The sequence below is a fragment of the Hakea prostrata genome, chromosome 4 (genome assembly GCF_041222555.1).
Source record: "Hakea prostrata isolate BN-2017 chromosome 4, UWA_Hpros_2, whole genome shotgun sequence".
In the NCBI taxonomy this organism is placed as follows: domain Eukaryota; kingdom Viridiplantae; phylum Streptophyta; class Magnoliopsida; order Proteales; family Proteaceae; genus Hakea; species Hakea prostrata.
This window is the reverse complement of record NC_142603.1, coordinates 36,275,612-36,282,510: the sequence shown is the minus strand read 5'-3', so window position 1 is coordinate 36,282,510 and position 6,899 is coordinate 36,275,612. Positions and strand designations below refer to the sequence as shown.

The 6,899-nt window shown below is 35.2% G+C and overlaps 1 pseudogene; it reads right to left on the bottom strand.

Moving 5' to 3' along the window:
• Positions 1–468: 468 nt before the first annotated feature.
• Positions 469–3,242, bottom strand: LOC149018764 (caffeic acid 3-O-methyltransferase-like; annotated as a pseudogene).
• Between the last annotated feature and the right edge of the window lie 3,657 nt (positions 3,243–6,899).

Sequence of the window (6,899 nt, the reverse complement as noted above, 5' to 3'; positions counted from 1 at the left end):
AAAATGTAGAGAGAGATAGAGAGAGAGAGGCATTTTTTTTTTGGTACAAAGGGGCTTTGTTAAGCCGGAGGATGGGGATATTAATATGCCTCAGTAAGAGTCGAACCCACGACCTCTTCACTAATAAGTGTTGGTTTCACCACTAAAACAGCTCTACGTTGGCAGAGAGAGGCATTTTCTAGTACAACGCAACCTATAACTTTAACATAACAATAGAGGGATAGAGAGAGAGAGAGAGAGAGTGTTTTCATTAGAATGAAAAAGATACAAGATAGCATTCCGGGCGTATGATCTCACCATTTGTGAAACCATTGGCCAAACAAACACTATAAGGGATCACCTAATCATCAAAAATAATACAACCAAGCAATAAGTGCTTATTCCGATCAGAGGGAAACTTACATCTTGTACTTGACCAAGCAAGAAATCGGTGCTTATTTTAATCAAAGTAAAACTTGCATTCATGGCTTACTTTATGTATTCGATGGCCCAAAGGTTAATCACAGGGCAAACCAGTTGACAACTCACGAAACCCAGTTGCCTTGGCAAGTTCTTTAAAATCATTCTCGGTTCTTTCTTTTCCACCGGGGTTTATCATCATCATTAAATTGTCAATTTGATATCCAGCTCGAGCTACACGGTTAGTTTCTGCAGCCTTCCGAAAGAAGCGCATCAACTATTATCACTTTTCCACCTTCGGTAATGCTTCGTAGCGAGTTCTTCGGAATTTGTAGGCAATGTTCATCACTCCAGTCATGCAATATCAACTGGAAATCTCATGCAAAAACAATTACAACAAATCAATGTCAGTAAGTACATTAAAGTTGATATTTTTACCATACAGTCCGGAGGGTCATTTTTTTTTGGAGGGAGAGATATGGAGGAATAAATGTTTGAATTCAAGACATCTTTGATCTTACTACCTCTACATAATTAAAAATCTGCAACTACTGTGCAAAAAGTACATCGAGAGGGAGTCTAGCTTATCATTATTCGAGAGATGAGTCACATCCTTAATTTGTAGTGATGGATGTCATAGTCATGGTACCCTCTATCTCAACGGTAGAAGATTCCAATTCATCTCACCACTTGAACTAGGCATTTGTTTCTATTTGATTTTCTTTCTATTCAATTTCTTTTAAAATTTTATGAAGACTCATAACTATAAAACTCACTTTCATAAAGATGGCATCTCCTTTTGGAACACTATCAAACATGCTCCCTCCAACATGCTCCACCCACCGCTCAGTACCATTCAAACACAAGACGATAGATCTATCATTACTGCTCTTACCCGGGATCCTCAGCCATTGTGTGATGACTATATAAAACAAACTAGACAAAGAAGATAATGTTGATAACAACAAGAATATTACCAGGATATGATGGTGCTTCTGCAACAACATAGGGCAAATCAAAGTTAATACCCTTGATTGATGGATACTTGGAAGTAATCATTCTAAGGGCAACTGCAAATCCACCACCAACATCTACTACTGAGTTCAGGCCTTCAAACCCTTTGTATGTCTCAAGAAGTTTATTCATGGTAATGATGGTTTGGCCTTTCATTGCCTCGTTGAAAAGAACATTGAATCTTGGATCCACACCTTGATATTCAAATGCTGTCATTCCAAATGCTTTGTTAAATGGGATTCCACCTCCAAGAATGGCTTCTTTCATGTGGAACCTACCCAAAAAAAAAAAAAAAAAGTTTTTTTAAAAAATTATTTAATGCACAAAAAATGTTTATCTAATATTCTTATTAATCTTCAATGAAATTAGCATGATTATTACTTTTCTAATAGTAATAATACGAGGATACCATTGCGTAACTTGCGTTTTTATCCTTGAATATTATTCTATTATATCTGATAGTGTTAAAAAGAAAAATAAAAAAAAAAAAGCATATTAGTCTTTGTTCTATCTTGTTTTAAGTGAAGAGGGAATAAAAAGGAAAATTGGAAAGTATTCCAACTTCAATCATGGTTTCTCTTCTCGCCTCCCTCTTCTTTATTTTATTTTATTTTTTAAATCAAAATGGATTTAAATGTAAAAGAGGGCAATATAAGAATTTTGAAAACCATGATAAATGGTTAAGTTATCACTTAATCTTATTATTTTAACAATAAGAAGGCATATAGTTGATATAATATTTGAAAATATAGAATATAATCTTAATACACTAAGTTTTGAGGAATGCAAGCGTAATAGAATTTACATCGTAGAATGTATGTTTGATTGCTCAAATAATAATATTATCATCTGCATAATCACTTGTTTTAAAATTTTATATTGAAAGGAGAGAGTTTGCATCTAGAGTATACTTTAACAGCATCTCTCTTTCTTTGATTAAATATCAGCAAAATAGTATAATAGAATTAAAGATATATTGATTCATGTTGGATATAATTTAAATAAAATAAAAAATATATATATAAATTACTTTAAACTCCAACTAAACATGGTATGACATGGTGAATGACACCAATAGCCAAATCAAGAGTTCGGATAGCTCCCTCAGAGAACAATGTGCTCCTTTGAAATTTTTGAATCACGCAATGGGAGTGGGAACCCCTGATGGAACCTACTGAAAAATTTACCTCTGATTTTTTTCAATATTTACAGGCAAGCTCCATCACTATGTGTGGTTCAAAAGAGTAGGAAAGCACATTATTCTCCCTCTAACTCCCAAATCAATGGAAGAAAAAGAAGAAAAAAAAATGGATATATTTAAAATAAAATCAAACTAGAAACATAAAAAAATTAAATCAGGAAGTTGAATTCATCTGTACCAGCCCTGCATGGTGACCTTGTCTTGATGCATAAGCATCAACATCTCCAGCGATCCCTTCTCTTCATTTTTAAGGAAAAGCTTGCAGATCGGAGCTGGTCCATAAACCCTTTCAACCTTGCCATCTTCATTTGTCTTCAGTGAACAAGTGACAACTAAATAACTGGCTAAGAGTCGAAGGGCACGATCAATCATAACTGGGGCATCTGGGTTTTGTGCTCCAAGCTGAGAAGCAATCTCAGAAGGTGACATTTCAGCTCCTGGACCTGCTTTATCGATGATCTCGAGAACTCCGAGCTCGACAATCGATCTCAAGACCATGGGAAGAACTGAAGAGCTTGCGAGTTGCATTGCATATAAGCAAGCTTCTTCATCTTCGTACTGCAACTGTTGCTTGGTTGAATCCATGGAAATCTGTTTCTTAGCACTTTGGATTCTTTCCTTCTGGTAAGCTTGGAAACTTGGGTTTCTGTGTTGAAGAGAGACGTCGTTAGTTCAATTAATAGTGAAGAGCTCACCAACCCGAAATCATAAAAATCACAATTAATGCTTTAGTTTGTATCATGATTCGTCACCACCGAACAAAGCTTAGGCATGAGCTGTGGCATTGCAGGATTTTTTTTTTTAATAATATTCGGAGTAGTAAGATACATATCTTACAGATTCGCTTTTGAGGGGGCTCTCTAAAGCCACTTGGCAATTTAAGCGATCCTTTATATATTTTTTTTAAATTTCAAAGACAATACATGATAATTGCCAAAAAGCATAGACACCCGAAAACTCTTCAAATTCGTTGTCGCACCCTTTTTTCCATTAGAACATTGAGTTGGTTAAAGGAAATGACAAAATACCATTAGTTGAATTATTCTATACGATGAGCACATTTATATGTGAAATCTTAGGGCATAAAACATGCATTTTATACACTTAGAGTGGAGTTACCTTGGGTTTTATGTTGTTTTTGCAGATTTTAAAACTTTTCAAGATTAAAGCAAATATTTGGAGTTTTGGGCTTGAATCATGCTATTTTACACGTCAAGAAGTCAATTCAAATTCTCAAATGCGAAAATGGGCCTGATCTTGAGCATGATGGGCTAGAGATGTGTGATTATGGGCCAACTCAGAAATATTGAAGAGATAAAAAAGGCAAATTTGATCTACGGCTGTAGATTTAAAATCAAATCTACAGAGATATTATTGAGAGAGTCCAAATGGAAAAGAGTCCTTGCATACCTCAATATCTTATCTCCTTTCTTGGATTTAATTAAAGAAAGAAAATGCGGAAAAAAAATTATATTCAGCAAGAAAAAGAGGAAAAATCCCATTTTTGAATGCCTCTGTCCAGTTTCAGTCAAACCCTTCATCGAACGGTTATCCGATGTCCGATCGTGCTGCTTTTTGGAGGAGAGCTTCACGACTACATAAACCTCAAATCCAACGGTGGAATTATGCATTTGATCTCTCTAAGTTGGCGCGATTAGTACGTCAAAACCTTAATTGGCTAAGTCAGATAGAAACCCTGAGTTTTATTCAAATTCAGTTGTGCTTCATATCTCATGTAAACTCTATAAAAAGAGAGCATACTCCATCAAAGGAGAACATGTTCTAGAGCTTAGTAGAATCATTCTTTCTTCTCTCTTCAGTTTATTTAGGTTTTCTCTAGTTTTCTTTGCTTGCATTAGTGATATTTAAATTTCTAGATTCAATGTTTAGGTTTAATCTTTTTATGTAATGCAATTCAAGTTCAAGCTTCAAGTTCAAGTTTCAATTTTTTTAGATTCGTTTTTTTTTGGGTCTAGCAATTGCAGATTTAGATCATTCTAGATCTCGATCTGGTTGTTAGGGTTGGTTAAGATTCGAATCGTTTGTTCAATTCGCAAGTAAGTAACCTTCTTTATTAATCTTCTCTCCTCCCTCCATTCCCGCTTCTATCTACCATTCCATATTCTTAATTTAGGATTTACTTTCAGCATTATTTATTGTTCTCCCTTCCCCTGGATCCTTGATCGAAATGGCCTACAGTCGTGCCTCTCTTTGGTTAAGGCTTCCTTTTCTTTTTATTGCTTTGTTTATTGCTTTGTTTTTTATTTTCTATTATTTACTTTTTGCCTATTCATTCATCATCTCAGACCACATAACCGGAGCAAGCCTACAGTCGTGCCTTTGCTTCTGGTGACGGGTAGTGTTGCATCTGCATTTTAGCTATGAACTAAATTTTACTGACTGCTTTAACATACTAACTGGTTTTACTTTTTTTTTCCTTTTTATTTTTATTGTTCGCATTTTTTTCCTGTCTTTTATTTATGCATTGATTGTGTTTAATTTATTTTTCGTTTCAATTCGATTGCATTAGACGTATAGATTAGGATCGTTTAGTTTAGTTAATTAGTTAACAAAAATTGAATCATTCCACTCTCGCATTACTATTAAGAAGTTGAATTATAAGTGGCATATCTCCTTGAGATCGACCCGTTAGCTACACGATACCGTGCGCTTGTGGTTATTTTTAAAATTCACAGACAAGTTTTTGACGCCGCTGCCGGGGAGGTATTAGTTCACTTTATTTTTCTCATTCTTAAGTAAATCGAAGTGTTTTTTTCACAAAAAAAAAAAAAAAAAATCAAAGATATTACTCTTAACTTTAGTAGAAACAAAAACGTATAGTAGTCCCCACTGTACTGCATAATCCCAAGGATTTGATTGTAGGTGGCTCCGAAAACTATACGGGTTACCTTGCTGTCAAACCTATAAGCGCTCAGCTATACGGCAACCTTACAGCTTTAGAATCGTTGTTTCAATCTTTGTGGTGGGAAATTCACTACTTTCCTTTCGTTTTTGTTATTTTCTTTTCTTATATTATTTAACTTTATTTTTATTTTTATTTTTAAAAATAAAAAATCTCATTCTTTCATAAGAGTCATTAATTGCATTAGGTGGTTAGTGCAGGTGTGTCTGGACTCGTGATTCTACACATAAAATTGTCCGAGTATCTAACTTGACCATGGAAGGTCTACCTCCACCTAAGAGTCTTAGGGATAGATTTTATCCAACCCGATCTGCACAACCTTCCTGTATACGTTTACCTGAAGTGAGGGGTAATAATTTTGAGCTCAAATCTCATTATCTATCTATGTTACCCCAATTTCATGGGTTACCTGATCAAGATGCATATTTGTTCCTTAGGGAGTTTGAGGAGGTTTGTGTCCTTATGAAGGTACAACAACTTACTGATGATGCCGTAAGACTACGGTTTATTACCTTTGCATTAAGGACCAAGCCAAAAAGTGGCTTTATAGCTTACCTAGGGATAACATTATCACATGGGAACAATTTACTGTCCTCTTCTTGAAAAAATTCTTTCCTTTCTCTAAAACGAATAAAATAAGAAATGATATTCTTCAATTTCGTCAAAAACCCAATGAGTCCTTTGCTAAGGTAATGGAGAGATTTCAAAGCCTTCTCCAAGAATGCCCTCACCATGGTATAGAATTATGGCATTTATGCCAAATAATTTATGAGGGTATCGATTACCAAACAAAGCAACTTTTGGAATCAATGTGCCCCACAGGATTTACATCATTCACTGATGATTCCGAAGCTTGGGAATTTCTTTTAGACCTAGCAGATAGAACTAGAGAATGGGAGTCAACCCAAGAATTTGAAAGGACTAGTAGGGGATATTTTGTTGATAGCCAAGTTCATAAGGAAGCACAAATAGATAGTCTTTTGAAAAAGTTAGAGACTTTGGTAGTTAAAGCTGCAACACCACAACCAAGTCAAGCACATTTATTTGACAAATCTATTGCTATGTGTGCATGGTGTCAATCTCCTACACATGTAATTGAGGAATGTCCTAGCTATTCTGGAGGCCAACATGAAAATGCCAGTGCGATGTTTCCAAACCCGTACAGTAACACGTACAATCCTAGGTGGAAGAATCATCCTAACTTTTCATGGTCTCAAGAGCAAAACCAAAATGGATTAAGCAATTATTCCACACAATATCACTTTGGTGCCCCTCAAAAACAAAGTGCCCAATTTTCTCATAATCCAAATGTCCAGTTCCCTCAAGTCCCAAATTTCCAGAATGCCAATTTAGCTAGGCTTG